General features: G+C 45.6%; 1 protein-coding gene across 7 annotated transcripts in view; it reads left to right on the top strand.

The window, feature by feature from the left end:
• LOC145723578 (uncharacterized) overlaps nucleotides 1-22,580 on the top strand; it is a 71,462-nt gene that overhangs the window by 23,602 nt on the left and 25,280 nt on the right. For 3 of the 7 annotated variants that reach the window (XR_014148760.1, XR_014148759.1, XM_081831593.1), the window contains exon 2: nucleotides 18,181-18,413. The exons of 3 other annotated variants lie outside the window; for them this stretch is intronic. The gene's annotated coding sequence lies outside the window, so the exon portion shown is untranslated. Of the gene's footprint in view, nucleotides 1-18,180; nucleotides 18,414-18,888; nucleotides 19,045-22,580 lie in introns of those variants that run through there. One more of the 7 variants, XR_014148763.1, reaches the window with a different exon arrangement.

The following is a 22,580-nucleotide window of genomic DNA, read 5'->3' as shown; positions in this document are numbered from 1 at the left end:
CTTCAAGTGGGAAAGAAAATTTGCTGGAAAAGACCTCCTCAGAGCTCAGCAGAGCTCTGCCACTGGAGTCCTGACTTACAGGACATCAAGAATGCAGTGTGGGCCCACATCTTTCTTCCAAATAATTCTTGATGAATTAGCTCAACTTCTCAGTTTAACAGACTGCTTACCTATCCTACTACGTTTTTCTGTTTGGCCTAACAAAGGCAAGTGGTTTTGTGAGATATCTAAGATACAGATCCTCTTTTGCAAATATAAGAATGAATTCTGAAGCTTGGTTGGGGGATCAGAGCGGCGTCTCACACCATCATTTCATTTCTGGCTTTAACACCCTTTCATGACCAGAAAAAAAAAAAATGAAAGTTGAAGTAGAGGTTGTATGCCAAATTGCTAAATAAGCGTAATTCAACCATGTCTACACAGTGGCAGACAGATGCTTTGGATGCAAACAGACAAACTCTGTACAGTCCCTCATAGGACTTAAATGTTTGGAACCATGTTTTTCTTAAAGGGTATCTAGGACACAACTCTTGCCTAGATATATTTTAAATCAATTGGCAGAGAATGTTTTCAAAGGACTTTGAACAGAAATTATTTCATTAAAATACAATATATATATATTTGGGGGAGGAGAGGGATCAAGATAATATGTCTGTTAATTCAGATTCAGAGGCCAGTCTTTTATTTAGAGGGGCGGTCTCCAACTTCACAAGATGTCACTTTAACTGGACAGCCGTGTTTGCGGAATTCCCCTGGTAGGCCAGGTGCTGGTCAGACAGGGACAATGTGGTGTTACCTGTACCCTGGTTCTCGAAGTGCATTTGTTGAACTGGACTAAATACCTGACCTGGCACAGCTGGTGGCATCCAAGACTACTGGAATACCAAGCCCTAGTGTCCATGCCTGAGCCCTGCTATGACTAACCCCTTTCCTGCCTATTTCCTGTTCCAGACAGAAAAATATCCATAACTGGTTAGTCGATTCAAAATAAGAACGATGGCAACAATAATGCAGTAAAAACCTAGATACAGCACTCACCACGCATCAGAGACCATGCCACGTCCTGTTATTTTCTGTGATCCTTAGAGCAGCTGGAGGGGAGGTAGGATACTGGTCCCATCTCCATTTCACAGCCAAAAAAGGTGAAATTTAGAGAGAAGAAGGGCTCAAGTCATAGAGTGAGCATGGGGTGGACCCAGAATTCAAGCTGGTTTCTGTTGTCTGATCTGGATACTGTGCCATTAATCATGATCCAGACTCACCGGACTGGACCTTAAAGCACAGAGGATTTTAAGGGCGCCTGGGTGGCTCAGTTGGTTAAGCTGCCAACTGGATTTCAGCTCAGGTCATGATCTCAGGGTCCCGGGATCGAGCCCCGAGTTGGGATCCACATTCAGCATGGAGTCTGTTTAGGGATTCCCTCTCCCTCTGCCCCTCTCCCTGCTCACACACACACACACACACACACACACACACACACACTTTCTTTCTCAAATAAATATATATATTTTTTTAAAGCACAGAAGTTTCTAGAAAAGAAGAGGGATTTCCCTGGGCCACAGTGTGTACCCAAAGCAAAGTTGGAGTGGGAGATCTCTCCTGGGAACTGGATCTTTCTTTCTTTCCTCTTCTTCTTTTCCTTTTCCCATGACTCCATTAAGCTGTGCTGGGATGGTGAGGCCCTTGAGTAGGGTGGGAGAGAGGAAGAAGAAAGACCCTGCTCATTCTGACCCTCTGCCCTCTTCCTGTTCTCCTTCCCGCAGGACCGATGGGCTGAACAGTTTTAAAACCTGGCTGTGAGGGGCGCCTGGGTGGCTCAGTTGGTTAGGCGACTGCCTTCGGCTCAGGTCATGATCCTGGAGTCCTGGGATCGAGTCCCGCATCGGGCTCCCTGCTTGGCAGGGAGTCTGCTTCTCCCTCTGACCCTCCTCCCTCTCATGCTCCCTGTATCTCATTCTCTCTGTCTCAAATAAATAAATAAAATCTTTAAAAAAAATAAAAATAAAAATAAAAAAATAAAACCTGGCTGTGGCCATTCATTTGGACGACTCCAGCAGACCCACCTGTCCTACAGTTCAACTTCTCAAACCTACCCTGTTTGTAATTCCTCAGCAGGATTCTGAGCTCTGCTGGGCATATTTCAGTTTTACAGTTAATCAGAAAGATTTTGTCCCAAATTTGCCCTAAGTGTGGGCCTTTATTAATGCGATACGCCTCACATTAGTGAGTGCCTGCTTTTGAGCCATATGCCCTGAATAAGTTATCAGGTTTCATTGTTTACCCTTGGTTAAAAAAAAAAAATTCCATACACTCTGACCTCATGACACCTAAACCCTGTCCGTGCAGTTGAAACAGGAAAACTAGTCATCTGATATCATGAAGGCAAATCAGCTGGTAGATGTGCTCAAATGTTTCCGTTTCCACCAGTGTGTGGGCATTGTGGGGAGCCATAGATTATTAATCAGGAATGTGCAGGAGAGGATTTCTTGTTTGTGTGTTTGTTAATTTCCAAAATAAACCCAATACAAAGAGATGCAGCTACAGTGCATTTGTTTTTCATTGTTAGCACATATCATTATGTCATCATGTAAGAATTGCTCAAATAAATAGAAAAAAAAATTACCACATGGATTGCTTAATGCCACCCCCCACCCCCGACTCCACAGCCCGCCTGTGGAGTTGTCTGAGAAAGGAAAAAACATGAGCATTAGTCAGGCCCTCGGGGTAAGGAGGCTTCTTACCATGAGCCAGTGCCAGGTTAGTCTGGGTGTCTGCAGTGCGGGCTTTGGCAGGCCACCAGAGAGAGGGCATTTCATAATCCAGGACTCACCCCAGAGGATTCTGAGCCAGCAAAACACTAATGGGAAACCAGGGTGAGAGGAGAGTGAGGGAATTTATTCTGCAATTCAAAACCTTCCACGCTTAAAGATGTTTCCTCTCTAGCTTTGATTTCTTTTTATTTTAGCTGCTGCACATTTTTTTTCCCCTCAGATTATATAATGTATCAAATTGTTCTGTCTTCGGCTCCCTTGAATGCACTGTTTCACAGATTCATCCCTAAAGAATATACTGGCTGTTTTGGGAAGGGGTTGGGGAAAGATGGTTGTTTTTGTAATAAGATATAAAAATAATGAACATTTATTGAGCACTTACTTATACCAAGTGGTGTGCCAAAATGTGCATGGGATATCTCAGTAGTTCTCAGAAGCCTAGAATCTGGGTACTGTTACCAAGCCTAATTGCAGCTGGGGAAACAGAAGCATGCCTGAGGTCACGGAGCAAATAAGTAGCCAAGGCAAAAAGTAAACCCTTGTAGCTTGATCAAGTTCATGCTCTTAAGATCAATTCTGTGTCCCTGCAAATGGTAGCAGCTCTTGCCTTGGTGTCTACCAGGAGCAGTTGATGGGGTCTAGGTTTCCGTCTTTGCTAAGTACCTATTCTGCTAACTAATATGTACTTTAAAACTACTGAAAACAAAACAAAACAAAAAAACTGCACTGAGTTGGAAGATAGGTTGGCAGTTTCTTACAAAACTAAACATATTCTTACCATATGATCTAGTAATCACATTCCTTGGTGGTTCTGAGTTCCATCTGAGTTGAAGATTTCTGTCCACAGGGAAACCTGAACATGAGTGTTTATAGGAACTTTATTCATAATTAGGAAAACTTAGCATAGCACCAATCAAGATGTCCTTCAGTAGATGAATGGATAACAAACTGTGGTACATTGGACAATAGAATATTATGCATCAATAAAAAGAAATGAGCACTCAAGCCATGAACAGACATGGAGGAACCTTACATGCATATTGTTAAGAGAAAGAAGCTAGTCTGAAAAGGCTACATACTGTCTGATTCCAACTATATGCATTCTGGAAAAGGCAAAAGGATGGAGACAGCAAAAACATCAGCTATTGCCAGAGGTTTTGTGGGGGAGGGAGGGATAAATAGGTAGAACACAGAGGATTTATAGGACAGCGAAATTATTCCATCTGATACCATGATGGTGGATATTTGTCATTATACATTGCCAAAACCCACAGAACATACAACAACACAAAGAGTGAACCTAATGTAAACTATGAACTGTAGCTAATAATCATGTATCAGTATCGGTTCATCAATTCTAATGAATGTACTACACTAAAGCAAAATATTAATAATAGGGGGGAAGGTGGGGAGGGGTGTAAGGTGATATAGGGCCTTTTTAAACTTTCCACTCAATTTTTCTTTTCTTTTTTTAAAAATATTTATTTATTTATTTTTAGAGAGAGAGAGAGTGTGAATGGAGGGAAGGGCACAGGGAGAAGGAGGGAGAGAATCTCAAACAGACTCCTTTCTGAGCACAGAGCCTGATGGGGTGGGGGGGGGGGGCTCGATCCCAGGACCCGGAGATCATGACCTGAGCTGATATCAAGAGTCAGATGCTTGGACGCCTGGGTGGCTCCGTCGGTTAAGCGTCTGCCTTCAGCTCGGGTCGTGATCCCGGGATCCTGGGATCAAGTCCCGCATCGGGCTCCCTGCTCGGTGGGAAGCCTGCTTCTCCCTCTGCCTCTGCATGCTGCTCCCTCTGCTTGTGCTCTGTCAAATAAATAAAATCTTAAAAAAAAAAAAAAGTCAGATGCTTAACTGACTGAGCCACCCAGGTGCCCCTCCATTCAATTTTTCTATAAATCTAAATTGCTCCAAGAAAGTCTATTAATTAAAAACAAAAAAAAAAAGGGGCATTGGTAGTTTGGGTTGGAGGGGCTGGAAAATAGGACTGAAGGAAGATTTTTCACCCTTTCTTACCTTTGCATGTCTTGATTACTTATTTAAAACAAATTAAATTTTTAAAAGCTAGCAAAGGAGAAAGAATTCTCAACTTGAGTATGATCCCAAGACTGTGGCATCAAGTTTGGCCCATTTCTAGTGGTAGAATCTTGGTGTATATATATATATATATATATATATATTTTTTTTTTTTTTTTTTTAAGAGATAGAGTGGAGGGGGAGGCAGGTAGGAGGGACAGAGGGAGAGAGAGAAATTTAAGCAGTCTCCACGCTCATCACGGAGCCCAACATAAGGCTCCATCCTTGACTCTGAGATCATGACCTGAGCTGAAATCAAGTGTCAGAGCCTTAATCTACTGAGCCACCCAGGTGCCCCATTGGTCTCCTGTATTCTTGATGTGTTAGAAATGCCATGTTTAGGAATGACCCACTTGGCTAGAAGGTAGCTGGGGTGAAGTCCAAGGGCACTAGGCTGGAGGTTGCTATAGGTCTTCAATGCTACCTGTTCAGACCCTTCCCAGTTTCACACACTTCCATCTGTTCCTTAGGGATTCAGTGGAGAGCCCACTCTGGTGGGCTAGTTTGCACTCTGAGGTTGCTGAGGTGAGACAATGCTTGGGAAAAAGAGGAGGAAAAAAAGGCAAGAGGGAAAAAGAACAAAGAAATAGAGAACAAGAAACAAAGGAAGGAAGGAAGAGAGGGAAGGTGGGAGGGAGGATGTAATTTTGATGGGCCAGTTAGAAGGCTGGTATAGTTACCCGTCAAAGTCTGATCTTGGCAAGTGATTCTGGAGAATGCAAGAAGGGTGCCTTCAGATTTTCCAGCAAAGAATAGGGCTGGAATTTTTTCTGATTCCTCTCTACCTCAAACGTTGGAAGGAACACTAAACCAAAAAGGGGACTAGCTCATGTCTGCCGCCATTTCCTGCATCCCCACCACCAGGCCTGGTAGATGCCATCAATCACACAATGTGTCCATCTGTGTGCCTGTCATTTGAGGTGCTCCCTGTGGTCAGAAAAGCAGATGACAGGCAAATGCCAGACACTTGGCTATGTGGGTCTTCAGTGGTGACTGGGTAGAGAAGTTATTTTTTCTTGCCTACATTTTAATTTTCACTAAATCTAATTTACTCTTACAGAATAAGGCAGTTATGTTTAGAGAGAATGGAGTGAACCCAATTCCATTTGGCTTTCATGCTGAACTGAAGACAGTAGAGGTTTTAAATATCACTGGGCAGTTGATACAGTGGGAACACACACACACAGCAAATCTGATACAATGAATCAGCAATAGGGTCTATCTAAACAAACTGGTTTCCTTTCTAATCATTCAAAGAGTGTGTGGTTTTATATGCAGAAGTGTTATACACATCCAGTAAAAGCATTTTATTTAGTTGTGTTATACATAAATGGTTTAAGATTGGAAATTTCCAGCTCTTGACAACTCCCCCGGCCCCCAGGGAGATTATACTCATGAATTCTGATATACAAGAGAATCTCCCAAGCTATGAAATATTATTTTCAATATGAAATTTTATTCCACATATATATAGACACACCACTCCCCCCAAGGGCCCAAATCAAACTTAGTTATCAGCTTAATGTGAAGTTCCTAGAGAACCAGGACTGATGGCTCCTTCCCAGGCAGAGCAGATTTTCTCAGAACTGCCTGGCTGTGTCTGCAGGTACCAGAGGCTGCTGGCTTCAGGGTCCCTTTGCGTTCCTTCAAGATGAATCTTCAAATGGCACCTCAGTCTATCCTTATGTATGATTTCCAGAAGGTTTGATCCTGTATGTAGAAGTGACTTTATAATATCAGAAACAATATATTCCAACTCTCTCCATTCTCCTTCAACTCTCAAGACTCATCTTTGAATCAATGAAACACATTCCCTGAGTCTCATTTCATCTGTTTTCTTCAGCAGTAGAGGTAGACTTGGGTTGTCTACCTCAACCCACTCCAGCAGGGGTTTCTCACCCCAACCCAGGCGGATGAATTCATGAGAGGGCAAGGTATCGAGTTATGGTCAGGGCACAAAGAAAGATAACTGGGCATTGTTCTCAGCTTGGCTTCCTTCATGCCAACCTCTACTTAGCCTCTAGATCCAGGCATGAAGAACTGCCAGGTGGAACTCTGGAAGAATGAATTTCTTTCCAAAGTGAGTCTTTCACTCACTTCCACTGGATCTCTGAATGGGGCAACAACAAACCACCACCCATTTACTGAAGGTCTGCTTTAGTTTAGCCACCATGCCAAATGTCTCACACACATTATCTACAACCTTATGTTATTATTTCTGCTCCACAGATGAAGATTCTAATACTTAGGTTACATTATCATCATAAACAGCATGATGATACTGTACACTGATTTAGGACTAACTCCTTTCCAGAAAGGAAATACCTTTGGAAATTATGGTATTCACGTGGTATTTCACGAGTCCTCAAACAAGTTTGTAAATTAAAGACTATTAATATCCCCATATTGCAGATGAAGAAACAGAAGCTCTGAGAATTGTTGGATGTGTCCAAGGTCATAGAAGGCATTGCATAGAGGTGTAAGAGCCTCGCTCCAAAGCCTTTGACCTTGGTTGCTATAATTTCTGGCAATGTGGAGGAGTAAAAATGAACTAAAAATTGATAGCAGGTTTATACAAATATTTCATTAAGAAGAGAAGAGAAAAGTTAGGACAAAAGAATAGAATGATAAAATCTTGTGACTGGAAGCTTCAAATTTTTTAAATTTGGAAAAACTAGTAATAGTGGCTCCTTCAGTTCCACAGGTCCAGGTATATTTTTTCTTTTTTAAAATTCTTTTTAGAAAACTTTTTTTACTAAACTTAAAACAACTTTAATACTTGTGAAAGTAGAGGTTAGACAGTAAAAGGATGTCAGGTTCTGGGGCATTATAGTGATTGATTTTTTTCTTAAGAATATGACTCAGGCATTGCTTCTTAATAACACTCAGGAAGTAAAAATCATTTGCATAAATAATAACTTGGGATGGTAAGGATTATAGGAGAGATGAAAGGAGAGGTGAATATTTTTATAGATTTTTTTTTTCTTAACAATATGAGTCATGCATGGGCGCCTGGGTGGCTCAGATGGTTAAGCGTCTGCCTTCGGCTCAGGTCATGATCTCAGGGTCCTGGGATCGAGTCCCGCATCGGGCTCCCTGCTCAGCGGGAAGCCTGCTTCTCCCTCTGCCTCTCTCTCTCTGTCTCTCATGAATAAATAAATAAAATCTTTAAAAAAAAAATATGAGTCATGCATTGTTTCTTAATAACACTCAGGAAATAAAAATCATTTGCATAAATAATAACTTGGAATGGTAAGGATTATAGGAGAGATGAAAGGAGAGATGAATACTTTTATAGATCTGAAGGGCATCACGAAGGTATAATGTGATAAAATGTGATGGTATCCACTGAGGTTAGGAGGGATACTTCTTAATTTGACCAAATATTAGCAGGTATAGCCTCTTAAAGTTACCACCTCCTCACATTCAGTATTAAACACATGTAGTTCATCTGACCTATGGAGGAGGGGATAATAATAATGAAGCTAAATAACATAATAAAAGTAAACAAGTAATTAAAAAGATTAAAAAGTAAGGACACTTTCTTTGAGAGAGGAAAGATGGATGAGAATAAAGCATATTTAACAAAATGTAAAAAACTCTTATTTTATTTTATTTTTTTTAATTTTAGTTGTTGAGACCAGTAAAAGCATCCGAAGGAAGGCTAAATGCCTTTCATGGACTTTTATCTGTGCACTTAGAGTATAACGTGGTCAAGCACAAGATGAGCTTCAGGAGAGATGCAGTTGCATATGGCACCACTCAGAACAAAGAGGGCATTAGCCTGCTTAAGTTTCAAGGACCTGTATCAACCGTTCTGCTTCCAGTATCTCCATTTCTGCCCCCTCCCCACTGCCAGCACTCACATGCATCACGGAGGGAGGGAAGTTTATTCTCCATAAACAATTCGCTCTTTGGCCACTCTTTGAGCGTGCCAACCAGGTTGCCAATTCTGATGTAGACACCTGTCCATTTGGAACAGGAATGAAAACAGCCACTCATTTCCTAGAAACCATCAAACACCCTGTCAGCGAACAACAGCTCTGCGTTAACTGCAATCTGGGCAAGACACGAATGGGTCATATTGATAGCCAATTGCCAATCCCCCAAGCCATTCGGTTTCCTTCAGATTGATGAAAATTTTCAATTCCTTTGCTACAATATAGTTTGAGGAGGGTTATCTTCTAATCACAGTGAGAAGCTGTTGAAACTTTAATTTGGGTTATGCAACTGGGTCTTTAAAACAGTGCTAATCAGACCTTGCTAATAAGAATCCAAGGTCAATCCATATTTTAAGGTGTCTTCCTGAGTGACGTCTTCATTGTTCAAATGACAATGAAAATGATTTCCAACAACATTGCTCTTGGATTCTGGAAAATTTCAATAATTTCAAATAGAAGCAACTGTATTTTCGTGTGTGTATGTGTGTGTGTGTGTGTGTGTGGTCTTGGGGGGCTCTTTAGCCCTTTACCTGTTCTTTGTTTTTGGTCTTGTAAGACACTGGCCTGGTCTTTCTAGGGATGGCATCCTCATGTATCTTGGATGAAAAATATTTTAGGTCAGCGCCGCTTACCACTTTCAGATGAAATGTCACCATCGAAGCGAACTTTCTGAGAAGACTGGGTCCCATGTTTAGGAGCTCCTGCCTGGTGGAGGCTGGAGACTAATGTGGGCTTAATGTTGTTATGAGCCAGGCAGCTGAGCGGAGTAACAATACGAGTCTGTTGGACATGTCTTCTGGGTTGTCACGTTCAATTTGCACATGACCTCCTGGCCAAAAAATGGGAAAGAAGTGGTAGAATGTGGGACTGAAAGCTCATATTATTGCTTTGACAGCTTCACTCATCTAGAAGTAATGCAAAATGCAATTTATATTTATACACTCTGACCTCCTGTGCAGAGAGGGAAAGTATCTAATGATGGGCCGAGGTAGTGGAGGAAGAAACAGATCTCAATACAGCTGGAATTTGTCTACATTTTTGCGTTTCAACCATTCGATTACAGTCAAAAGATAAATGAAACACGAACAGAGCACTGGTGAGGTAGTAACACAATTATTTTATAGTGACTGGGTTCTGGCTTTGAGTCTTGGCAAAGGTGGCTACAACACGCCTTATTTCACTGGAGACAGATAATCTGCCTGCTCCCACCGGACAAAGGCCCTCTGCTCGGAGGTGCATCATTATGCCCATCAGAGAGGAAAAAAGACACCAGCGAGTCAGCGACGCTCCAGATCTGCATTTGGAAATTCTTGAGAGGGGCTGACACGTTAATCCTATTAACCAAGATAAATCAAGTCAGGCCTGGTGGTAACTGGGGCATTATTCGCTTTCGAGTGGAAATAGGCAGTGGGCAGAAAGCACCATTTTCTTTTGTGCATCGGGAAATGTACTGGCTTTTACACACCCCCAAATAGCTTCATTTTGAACAGAGCTTATGAGCTAACTGGGGAGAATGGGACCGTAATAGTCAAAACCCTCAAATATGTCCTCAGTGTTTCTGAACAGCGTTTGAAATGAATAAGGTGTCTAGGGTTTACAGCCTCATAGTTTCTACAAAAGTAGAACACACAGGGGAAAAGGAGTCTGGCTTTGTCCAGAGGTTAAAAGGGACAGCAATAATCACCTTCATAAAAGCGGTAGCACCCACAGAACCCACGGCAAACTACAGATACCCGACAACGGGGACCATCCTAGAGCCGCACACATCAAGCTTGAGAGATAAAACAAAAAGAGAAACGAGGCATTGCAATCAACAACACTGGAGAGTATTTCTGAAACGACTGCTCAGACCCAAATGCATTTTCTGTCTTCTTGCTATTTTCTCTTATTTTTTTCCCCCCTTTGGGGGGATTAAAAGCCTCCATGTCTTAAGTTTGCCCAGATATATGAAACTTCTCCCCACTCCATCTCCCCAGCGCCTGCCCAGCAGAAGCCAGAAATGCATTTGTTTTTTCTTAACTACAAAGAATGGACTTCTCATGTGGAGGAATCCCGAATAGCCCCTACTCTCAAATCAAATGTTTCTACTTTCCGTCTCTTATCATAGTTTGGGACACAAATCTTCCTTCTCCCCCACTCCCCCCACCCCCCCAAAAAAGGGAAATCGCCTGCAGAGTTCAGCTAGCCATTTTTTGCAGGTTTTCTTGAGGGGCTAGAATGTGGTTTGGGTTTTTCAAGTATTGTTTTGAAGGCTTTACTAGCTTCCGGGCGTAGAAAGAAATCAGCGGAGAGTGTGTGAATTGGAGGAGGTGGGTGGGCACAGGAAGTCGGGAATCTCAGTCGGCCAGGCCTGTGTCCGTGGACATCTCTTGGAAACGCCCCTGGGAAGGTCAGGGCGGCAGGCCTCGGGAGCAAGATAAGGGAAGGCTGTTTCTGCTTCACAGCTGGATGAGAATAACTTTACAGGCTCCTCCTCTTTGGGGCGGGGGTGACCTGGATGAAGAGTTCTGGGGCTGGATATGGGGCCTCAGGGGTCAGGGAGGGGACACTCACACCATCTCCAGGACTGGCCACCCTACTTCCTTCTTTCAACAAATAAGCCAATGACAAAATAAGGCAGCAAGACGATCGTTGTAGGGATTCTAGTCCTGCCACCCTCGCCTGCCTTCCTAATCCTCCTCCCCAAAATGGGTGACATCTGTCACAAATGGTGAAAGATACATGAAAAATATTCGGTCGATTCCATGTCTTCCATCGGCGATCTCGGGGAATTCTAAGGTGACCTCTCTGGGGGGTGGGGTAACTCAGGTTGGAGGAAATGGGAGAGGGGGTCCTTCTAAATACAGAATGGCTGCTGCTGGAGAGGGGGTTCCAGACCACCCGGGACCGGGGAAAGTTCGAAGCCAGAGTTCGCTTTCAGGGACGCTCACCCCTGCCGTGAAGATCATGCACCTTACCCAGCGGCCCGAGGGACACCCCAGCTCCCCGCCCTTTCGGGCTCCCCATCCCTGGTGAGGTTACATCGCAGGCCGTGGGAACTCTTAACCTTCACACATCGGATAGAAAAATCTCGAATACATGTTACGAAAATAACTACAGGATGGGTCTGACTAATTAAGGAAAGGGTTCGGACCAGTTAAATAACCAGCCCAGTGAAATGCTCCCAGGATGCCGGCCGAGGTGACCTCAGGATCATTCTATTTGTCCCCACCCCGTTCTGTTCCTCGAGGTCAAGCTCACCCCCCACCCCCACCCCATTAAAAAAAAAGGAAGAAACGAAAAGCGCAAACAGGCTCTTCTCATTTTGAGGAGCACGCCTTAGCCGCACGTGTGTGCACCGCCCCAGAAGCCCAGAACTTTCTCCCAGAGCCGGGCCCGGAGGCCGGAGGGGGGACAGAGGGGCGCCTTCGGGGGCGGGGGCGCCCCCCCAGCCGGGATCTCGGGAGCCCCGGGCCGGCCCCGCAGGAGTTAAAGCCCGAGGCAGACAAAAGGGAGGCCGCCGAGGCTCCTTTTCTCGGCTATCAGTTGAAAATAGAACCGCTGCCCTCTGGACTCTACCTCCCGCCAGAAAGGGCATTTTATTACAGGTTATGACAAGTTGCCGAGAGACACGGAGAACTCAATAAGAAGGAGCGGCAAGCGGAATCACAAATGCTCGAGATGTTTGGAAGACAGAGCGAAGATGGCTTCAAATGATAGGTGTGAGCAGGACTCGGGATGGAATGTGCGGGCTCGGCCTGGGTGGGGGCCGCGGCGCGGGGCTGCGCTGGGGGCCGGGGCGCCGCCCGCCCCCCGGCGCCAGAGAGCCCCCGGTGCCCCCGACCCGACCCTCCCTCCGGGAGCCACGCCGCCCGCGCCATTGGCCCCCAAAATTCGCGCCGCCCCCCTCCGCCCAAATTTGTGTTTTAGGTTATAGGCAGGAAATCTGCATTTCCCTCTCTCCGGGACACTGTTTCTTTGGGGACCTCGGCGACAATAGGGATGTTCATCCTACAATCTACGATGTGCCCCATACACACTTGCATTAGATTTTCTTTGAGTTGTTTTGGTTTGCCTCGGAGTTTACATCCTCTCGCCTAGTTAAACCAGAAGGAAAATGAAATCAAGCAGACTTCTTTTTCTCCGAGGTGGGAGATGCGTCTTTGGGGGTTTCTGCTAAGTCAGTACCAGAGCCGTAGCTGGGGACTCAGGGTCCCTCTGAAGAGCTGCTTTTGCAGGGTGGGGAACGCGTCCTCCTTCTCCTTCGCCCTCTCCCTGGCAGCTTTTCAAATGTTTTTCATCACCCATCGCCAGTGGAAAATAGTTCTGTCTTTGTGACTGCTCAGACCTGCAGAGCCTTGTCTTGCCCTTCACTCGGAGTGGAATGGGGACCCCCCAGCGGAACACAAAGCCAGCGCCCCAAATGGAAGTGAGCTTGCAAGCTTTGGGTTGGTCTGAGGATGCCAGTTGAGTTGGGGGTGGCGGAGGGTAGTTATCTGGAGAAGTGTGGGAGAAAAAGAGTAGGGGGGGGACAACTTGTATCCCCAAACGGGTGATACATTTATCCAAATTCCATTCCCATCTTTCAAATCTAGAGAAGACATGGTTAGTAGTTTCAAAAGGAATCCTCCGTACAAAATTCGTTTCTTTGAAGGGCTCGAGCCTAATCAAAGCCAGAAAACTAGAAACTTTCTACCAGCAATACTTAGCACACTGTAGCAAAACGCTTAAAAACAAAAACAAAAAACAAAACCCCCAACCCCTACAGATCCTTCTTTGCCCCCTCCCCACTCCTGGTTAAAAAAATATGCAAATAAAACATGAACCTCTATCTTGGAGGAGGAAGAGAGAGTAGCTAAACTGCAAACAGGTAGCTAGTGTCCATAAATATTTCCCACTCTCTGAAGAGGGTTGGGTCCTGCGGGGTGTTTGAAAAATTGCTCCAGTGTTTGCCTGATGATTGAAGCGGATAAAATGTAACAACCCAACAAAGTTCTAGGGAGTGGCTTTTAACTAGGCGGTTTCTTGGAGTGATGATCTTGGACAGATCTTACCCTTCCCCCGCACCCTGCAACAAGACCAGCGCAAACCCAACTTAGTTTTTCCAACCTCAACCCAATCTTTGACTCTTAGTTTTTTATTTTTTTCAGAACTATTTATTCTCCTCATGTCAAAGTATGCCTGATTTTTTTTTTTTTTATAAACCATTGTTTGCTGTTCCTCTGGAACTTTCAGTTAACCATCCCTCCCCCCAACAACTTTGTCAGACAGATAAATAGATCTGTATTTCAGTGTTGCGACTACCAGTTCAGAAGGTTCATACTAAAGAAACTGAGGCTGAAAAACACATTGTGAGTGCCCACCGTGGGCATCTGCCGCAGAAACGTGCTAAATTTAAAGAGCCACTAAACTGAGTGGGCAAGGCACCTGGAAAATAGATCATTTTTACAGCACTGAAAACACAAAATGAATGCAATAGGAGATACTATTTTTCTGTCTTGACGTGTGCCATTAGTGATAATTGTACCTTGAAGGTAAAACTGTGCTGCCCCAAAGATCGACTTACTGTGTTCTTTTTGTTTGAAAACTCTTCAGAACTGAAAAATGCAAAATAGTTGTTCCTTATATGACTGGCCATCAACCACCCATCAGCTAAAAGGTCTGCGGAACTCTTGGGGTCTTTTCACTAAGTAAGTCACACATAGAAAAAGTTTTAGCCCGCATGATGGAAAACTTTCCTCTAATGTTTGGCTTTTGAAAAGACTGGGAGAGACAAATTGTAAACGAAATCACTCCCTGGGTTGGTCTGTGTAAATAGGAATCCTTGCAAGTCTGCTGGGGCAACGTGAGCAACAGGGAAATGCAAACTGCGCTAAACATAGTGCTCATTTCTGCATTGCGGCAAAGTCTTACCACATAAGAATCAATCTATTCAATCTTTATCTTTTTGTTCTCTCTTCCTTTCTAGAATCTGGAGATATATATATATATCTCCACACAGACATATCAATTTGTCCTCCAGAATCCAACTTAAATATGCTTAAAACTTCATTGATTTCACATGTTCTTGTCCTTTCTCTATACTGTGCCCCTCCCTCTTTCTGGAAACAGCCAATATTGAGAGTAAAGAAAATCACACATTTCAAACACCCCCCACCACCCTTCCAAAAAGGAGAATAGAGATTTAAGTAGAAGATATGTGAAGCTGTCACCAACAGTGCCACGAGAGAAAAAAAAAAAAGTTGTAAAAATAAGAAAGGTCATCTGTAAGAAAATTAAGACGAGAGCCTCATCTGTAACTGCAATTGACCTGGCAGAGGTGCTCTGTATTGTGGCCAAAGAAAACGAACAGAATTGCCACTTGGAAGAGAGTAAGAATGAAGGCACTGGGGAGGAGGCAAGGGGACAAATGTGTAAGGAGAGGTAAATGGAAATAAGCAAAGTCCCCAGGAATATGTCTTGGCTCCCCTATCTTTACAAATCTTCCAGGCAGCTCGGAGAAAAGCTGGAAAGCAGGGCGAGCAAGATGGGATAGAGAACTCTGAGGAAGGTTGGAACTGCTTTAGCCCCCTCATTAAGAAGAGCGGGGACATCTCTTATGGTTTTCCTCCCTTCTGAGGCTTAGAATAATAAACTCAAGTGGCTGCCCGTCAGCCCCTGTCCATCTTCTTTAGCAAACTTGACATAGTGGAAGAAATATGACACGTGAATTATTAAAGAGGAGCTAGTTGACTTCTAACCCTGATTACTTTTCTCAGACCCCATTACCTGCACATTTATCCAGCAATATACTGCAAGAATTACAGGGCGTGCAAGCTAGAAGAAGAGAGGAAAGAGCGAAGCCAGGGTCTGTGAAAATATCAGGGAAAAGCAGGGTGTTTTACCTCCCCATTTGCCCCACTCCAGGGATGTTACAGAAAACAAACCACTCTTCTAAGAAAGAGTTCAATTTCTCCGTCCAAGGACACAGAGACAGAATTTAAAGGATCTTCAGCACGAGCCCTTCCATCTGATTCCCATTCCCTTTACGAAGAACTTTTCAGGATTTTAATTTTATCTTTAACCTGATGGAAATTAGTTCTTAACTTTATGAGCCATGGCCATATCCAGGGCTCCTCTATTCCTCATCTCCTCGTCTGTCCTCCTCTCCTTTTCAATTCAACTTGTGTTTTTGCCCTCCCAGTTGCAAACACTTCTCAAAAGGGAAGAAACATGTTCTCTGCACTTTTAAAGGTAGCCCCAAGACCCTGCGTTGGGTGCTTCCAAAACTTTAGAAAACATCCAGACCCTATTTAATTTAGGCAACCGATAATATTATAAAAATCAGCAATAATCATTCAGGCATTCAAACAAAAGTTTCTTTGTGTTAATTAAGCACCCATTATCCTGTGGGCTTGAGTAACTCGGCAGCTGCTGGTAGGCTAAAACAGGAAAGGGGTATTTGAACACTTTGGGGCTTCTTCTTTTAAAATGAACAAGAGGAGAGGTGTAGTCAAAATAATAATAATAGTAATAATAATAATAGCAATAATTTTGTCCTTTAGGCATAGATTTCTATATCCCGTTGCCAGGGTGAAGGTAATAATTGAATCTATCCCAAATCTGAGTGATGGAGTAGTCAGAAATGACTCCCATCTGACAGAAGAGCCAGGAGGCAAGTGATGGATACTATTGTCCAAACGTGACCCTCCATTAACACCACCTATCAGCATCTGGATCCTGTCACTGTGTCCCATCCCAGAGCCAAGAGGGCCGCCTGGCATATTCCAAGTGCTTCGAGGGTTTTCAGGCTGCGCTCAACCTTGCATCAACTAAATGGGTGGGGAGGCTGACCCAAACCTTGCTTCCTCTATCTGCACTCGCCTTATTACCCCTTTTCCAGGCCCATTGTTAGGCAGGTTCTGGCAATTTGCTCCTTATCGGGCCTCCGTTTACGAGGGCTTTTTAAAATAATAACAAAGGGAGAAATGGTATTAATATTAATTAACACAATAAAATGAAACAGTTTTGGGAATCCACCAAATGAATCATCTCGTTGTCTAATTGGAACTGGAGAGAAAGGGGAGGAGGAGGGGAGGGGAGGGGGACTGGAGGGGGAAGGGGGAGATACAGATGACCTACTGGGTGACAGGCACAGGTTGGAAGGGTGACATTTTATTGTAAGCCTCCCAATGAAAGGAAGAAAAGGAAGGGACCAGTCAATTTAATGCAGGGACCAAGAGTGCAAGAGTGTTGCTAAGAGACAGAGATGCTGCTAAAGTTCTATCAGAAGCACTACTCTGACCTTATGCAAATAGAGGAGGCCAACTCTTTGTGGAACGGCTGAAAATTCCACCCACTGGGTCACCAATACCTGGCATCGAGCCTTTTATTCAAATGTTCTCTAAAAACACACACAGAGGATGTGACAAAGCATGACACATTTAGGGGCTGTAAAGAAATAAAAGACGCAGAAAAAATTGGGGGAATAATAGTAATAGTAATAATTTTTAAAACCCAGGGAAAAAACCAACACCAGATCTTCCCGTGGAAATGTCACCCATCTTTACCTTCTGGTACTGTCGTTTTCCTGTAGCTGAAAAGTAACCTAAAGATTCAGAAATTGCCTTCTCATTGCAGAAATAGAAGCCTATTAAGATACCACGGTGGCACCCAAGTAGTGTCATTGATTTACACCCCAGGAGCATGGGGAGGGGATGGTGTGAGGGTGGGTGGGCAGGGGGGTGTGACAGCCTAGTGCAGATTAGAGAAATTACATCATATGCACCCCCTAACAAAATAAAGTATGATTTCGCTTCTGTTTTAACTATCCCCTCTAGGATAGGGTTAAATGCAAGAGGGGAGAGGAGTCTGGGGGCTCACTGGGTCTTCCAGGAAGTTGCCTGTTCTTACAGGTGCACAAACTGGGAAGGCCGGACACATTTCAGAGGGTGGCTTGAGGGCGTCACTCAAGTGGGTGGGTCTCAGACAGGACTAGGAGGTGGGTGCCCCTAATCCACTGGCCTGGGAGCCCTTGCAGAAGGGGATGCTCTCCCTGGCCGCTCCTGTGTGTCAGATCATGAGCCTCCAGCCCACTGTTGAGAGAAACCCTATCCTAGGACTCAGCGTGGCCATCTTGGAGCCTCTGGGTTTGACACCCTTTGGGCCACTTTAGGCGGCAGGACTTTGGGGTTGCGTTTGTGCATTAGTGCTTCCAACAGTCTGGGCCAGATTCATTCTCTTCCTTTTCCCTCCTCCCCTTTTCACTCCAAGTTAGCACTCATCCCTTTCTGCTAGGTTGCACAACTCTGGAAAAGGAACCAGGTTTCTCAGGACCATCTTTCTCCCGGGAACTTAAGACGCCAGTCCTGAGAAGTTGTCAAACAGATGATACTCACGGTTCTTGGGGGATTTTTTTTTCTCCCCAGGGCCAGCCCAGCACTGCAGCTTTGCGAACTCCTGGGGCTTAAAGCAAGGAGTGGAGCGAAGCCGGGAGGAGAGGGCGGCCTCATACACCTGCACCCCCTCCCCCGCGGCACCACGAGCCTCCACCTAGGACCCGCTGCAGCCAGAACACCACAGGACCTGGAAACTTCCGCCGGTTCCTCACCCGCCTCCTTGCCCCCCAGGGAGTGCGATCTGTAGAGCAGTGGAGACATCTGTAAGTGAGGGCCAAGCACCGACACGCACAACTTTGCAAACTCAATTTAACCAGCGAGCTTTTTACCCACTTTACTCCCTCCCTCACTTTTGATTTCAATATTGATAACATGCCCACCGTTTCACATCTTTATGGTAATAATGGCAAATGAATTCATTTAACGACTTGGGGGGCGCGTGGGAGCGTTTCAAGCGTTCAGTGGAGGATAACTTCCCAGGGCAACTTCTCCCTAGGACCCTCCCACATCCCCTCTTAATGGTGGGACTTTTCATAATGTGCACAACACTATTAAAATTTCATATTAGCAGTGTGTATGGTGAACTTTGTAATGGGAAATTCAATAGCTGCTGTAAATATTAATGGAATATGAAATGAAACCACAGCCTCAACCAGCCCTGACAGTAAAACCGAGTGAGCATGTGGCGGCCCCGGGGCGAGAGAGGCCTTTCCTCTTGTCGCTCTTGCTTTATTACATTAGCGCGGGCCTCCCCGCGCCGGCGTGGGCTCAGAAGCCGAGGCGCCGGGTCACCCATGACAAATGTCCCCGTGTCTCGCCAACCGGCCCCGCCTGGCCCTGCCACTCCATCTGCCCAATAGGTCCCCGGAGAGTGCTTGCGGGTGTCAGTTTCAGGTAAAGAGCTCTTGAAAGCGCGAAGTCTCCAAAAAGGTTACAAGGATTCCAGCGCCTTCTCCTAGAGTCCCCGAGGCCCCGGTTGCCGCCACCGCCAGCGGAATCCGCACCCGTGGGGGAGGGGGGAACCCCAAGCGAGTTTCTGGGATTGAAAGCGCTATTAGGGCAGCGGGATTCCTCCTTCCTTCCTTCCCTCCCTCCCTCCCTCACCGGGATCTCTCCCCGACTCCCTTCCAGAAGACCGGGCCTCCGAATTGGACGTGGGGCTGGCTGGGTCGGGCGTCCGATAAGGGACGGGGTGGGAGGGGGTCCAGGTCGGTCGTCCCGGTCCGGGCTTGGTGTGGGGTTTCGATCGGTCGCCTTCTGCGCCTACGAGGCCGGGGCCGCCCGGGAGAGGCTGCGTGCGACATTGGGGGGGGGGGCGGGAAGGGGGGAGGCGGTTCCCGGGGACCTAAGTCGCTCGGACCCCAGGCCCCTGGGTCTCCAGAGCAGACCCTCGCCGGCGCGAATCTTCGGAAACCCGGGGTGGGGGGAGGGCGTGCGTGACCGAGGGAGGAGCAGCGCGGGCGGCGGCCACTGACGCCGGGATTGGATTGGTTCCGAGCTCGGGTCGCCGCCGAGGAGGGTCCGGGGCCGCCCGACGCGCTGACAAACGTGGCCGTCAACACCTCGAGCTGCCCGGGCGGGTTATTTCAACAGGCTGGGGAGGATCGGCATTTTGAGTGGCAGGCGACGCCTTTCCTCACTGCCAGTATTTCTGCTGCCGCGACGGCACTTAGGGGAGCTTAGTTTTAGATGGGACATTAATCTTCACTTGTTAAGAGATAGCCTGTCAGCATTTACCCGGGGCTCTCCCCCTCCCGGCAGCCGCGGCCCTCCCCGGCGCTCGGCCACTCCCCAGCGGGCCCAGCCACCCGCGCGCGCCGTGTCGCAGGTCCACGCGCGACAGCCCGGAGGCCCCCGGGGTGAACCTGGGGCCGAGCGAACGTGTGGCAGAGGCCGGGCGCCAGCCGGAGGTGAAAGTCCACATCGACTTCAATTACAGCCCAGCCTGGGCCGGCGCTCCAGAGGGTCCTGGCACCCACCCCGGGCGCTTTCACCTGTTTGTCCTCCTCGGGGACAGGGTTTTTCTGAAGCCACGAAGCACACGCGCGCTTGCACCCTCGCTAACTCAAGGCAATTGTCTTCCTCTTTCCCGAGTCCTGCCCCCCCACCAAGTTTCACCCGCGTAAAGTCATCCGCGATCTCCCCTTTCCCACCAGCTCTATATTGCAGTCACTTTTCTAAGTTCACTGGAGCCCCTCGCCATTTGAAATGATTTCCTGTCCAGCACCCCCCCCATTCACCCCCCTCGATAAATCCGGAATAGTTTTCCCTCCTCTGCTCCAGATGCCGGCAAACTGCTGAGCTGAAATGAGCTGAAAGGAGAACGGAATTGAAATAACATGGGTTTGCTTTTGCATGACTTCCCTGCAGGAGTAGTTGCAACAGGGTGTCTAGGTTTTCGAGATCCGTGGCAAAGCTTCAGGTGTGGTTTGCCTTCTCACGGACCCTCTGGCCGGTTCCTCCACCCCTGAGGCTGTTATTCGTCCACCCCCTGGGTAGACAGCTGTGACTCCCTGTTTCTTTGGCCCCATTAAATCCCCTTCGTCCATCCGAGATCGCGCAACTTCTTCCCCGTGCCCTTTAAAAGAGTTACACTTTGGAAGAAGACTTAAAAAAAAAAAAAAGGACAAGAAATGGATATAGGTTTTGTAAGTGTTAAATAACTTTCCCAGCGTGTATTAAAGGAAGATTGTATTTTATCAACAGCTGATTGATGCAGCCGTGTGATCCTGTCGGTTTGTCTATAGTATCATATTTATTTAACCTGCTGAGGGACTGTGTTCGGGGGCAGCCTGATCATGCTGACAAGAGCATGCACATTACACACTACCCCAGGTATTTTGATTGATTGTTCCCACCCCAAAGCCTTTGGTTCATAATTTAGCACAGCAGGTTCTGCATCACAGACTAGGTTTCAAAAAAAAAAAAAAAATCCCATAAGAGATTTCAATGAACAACCACTGCCAAGAAACCTTTCTCCACCTGCAACCCCCAAATATTTTAAATACCTCCTGAGATGGTTCAGTTTGTATAGTTACAGGGCACGCCACCTTTATTTACCCTGGTTCCCCCAGTGTAATCAGATTATTCATTTTAATGTGTGGCTGGACTAACATTTCCTTACTGGGGGGATGGCTTGGTGGTGGGTGGTGTTGGTGGTGAAAATGTCAAAGAGTGTGGGCTTCTCTTTCTCTTCTCCTTTGCTCTCTTTCAGTAACAGGTTTGGGATGTGGAAGCAGGAGAAAGGCAGACAAAATGGTTCTTTCTTTTTTACAGACGGTCTTCTGAAGTTGTGTTGGGAATTAGGTCCTGAAGTCCTTTGGCAGCAGATTTTACTAGTCTTCAATGACCAACCCCCAGACCCCCCCAACCCCGTGGGTGAGGAAAGATTTTTTTCCCCACAAGTATAAACTGTTCATGAACTTCCCTAATATTTGGGTCTTTTCAAGTGAATGATTCGAATAATCTGGTCACATCCTAGCGGTTCTGAAATTAGCTCTACCTACTGAAGGACCAATGAATAATTACTCCCTATGAGATTTCTGGAAGAAGGGAACTTTCTCCTTGACTTTTTAAAAACTAACACCAACAGAGTACAAATGGGTATGTGTACTGACTCATTTTGCTTGAAAAATATTTCCAAAATGAAACACATTTTTCTGTGCATCTTCTTGGATTACTATTAATCTGGTTAGCAATGGTTTTGTGTGTGTGTGTGTTTGTGTATGTGTGCGTAAAGGTAAAGTTTCAGATGTGTGCTATTTTTCAGTAATAGAGGTACTGTTGTTTATTGTGTTTGGTACTTTTACATTTGTCCTTTATAAACTCTGGGGATGACTCGTGAAGCTCGCAAAGGCAATCCTAGCACTATTATGTATCTCTGTCCATCAGAGTTTCATTTTGTCACTCTAGATCAGATGGGAAGGTCATTACCAGTGTGGTTAATTGCATAAGGGTATAATGTTGCACCAGAGGGTGAGGATTCATAGCATTTTAAAAAGATGTGAAGTGCCTAATTACTCCCCTCCCCCCCACAATAAGTCAGCACATCTAAAGTAGTTATTTTTCTCAACAGCTCTTAGGTTAACATTGCAGGAAAAAAATCTTGTATACCCCAGTGATGGCAGCAATGGCAACATTTGTAATTAAAACTTCCTTCCTCTTTCATCCATTCATCCACTCATTCATTCATTTCCCCTCCTTCTTTAGTGTTGTTATTCACAAAAATGCATCTTTGGGCTTGACTGTGTACTTAATAATGATGGTAAGGAGATTAATCAAGTGTGATCTATACTCTGCATTCCAGATAATATTTTCTTTTAAGTGTCCCTTATATTTGGGGCAGGTTTGGGAGACTCCGATGTTATACCGTATTTGCTGATAAAATCATGTTCAGCAGTTTTTTTTAATCACTTGATATTGCTATTTAT

This window comes from Leptonychotes weddellii, chromosome 9, assembly GCF_054177405.1.
Source record: "Leptonychotes weddellii isolate Sample4059 chromosome 9, ASM5417740v2, whole genome shotgun sequence".
Classification (NCBI taxonomy): Eukaryota; Metazoa; Chordata; class Mammalia; order Carnivora; family Phocidae; genus Leptonychotes; species Leptonychotes weddellii.
Note: the sequence above shows the minus strand (reverse complement) of the source record. Positions and strands in the feature narration are given on the sequence as shown.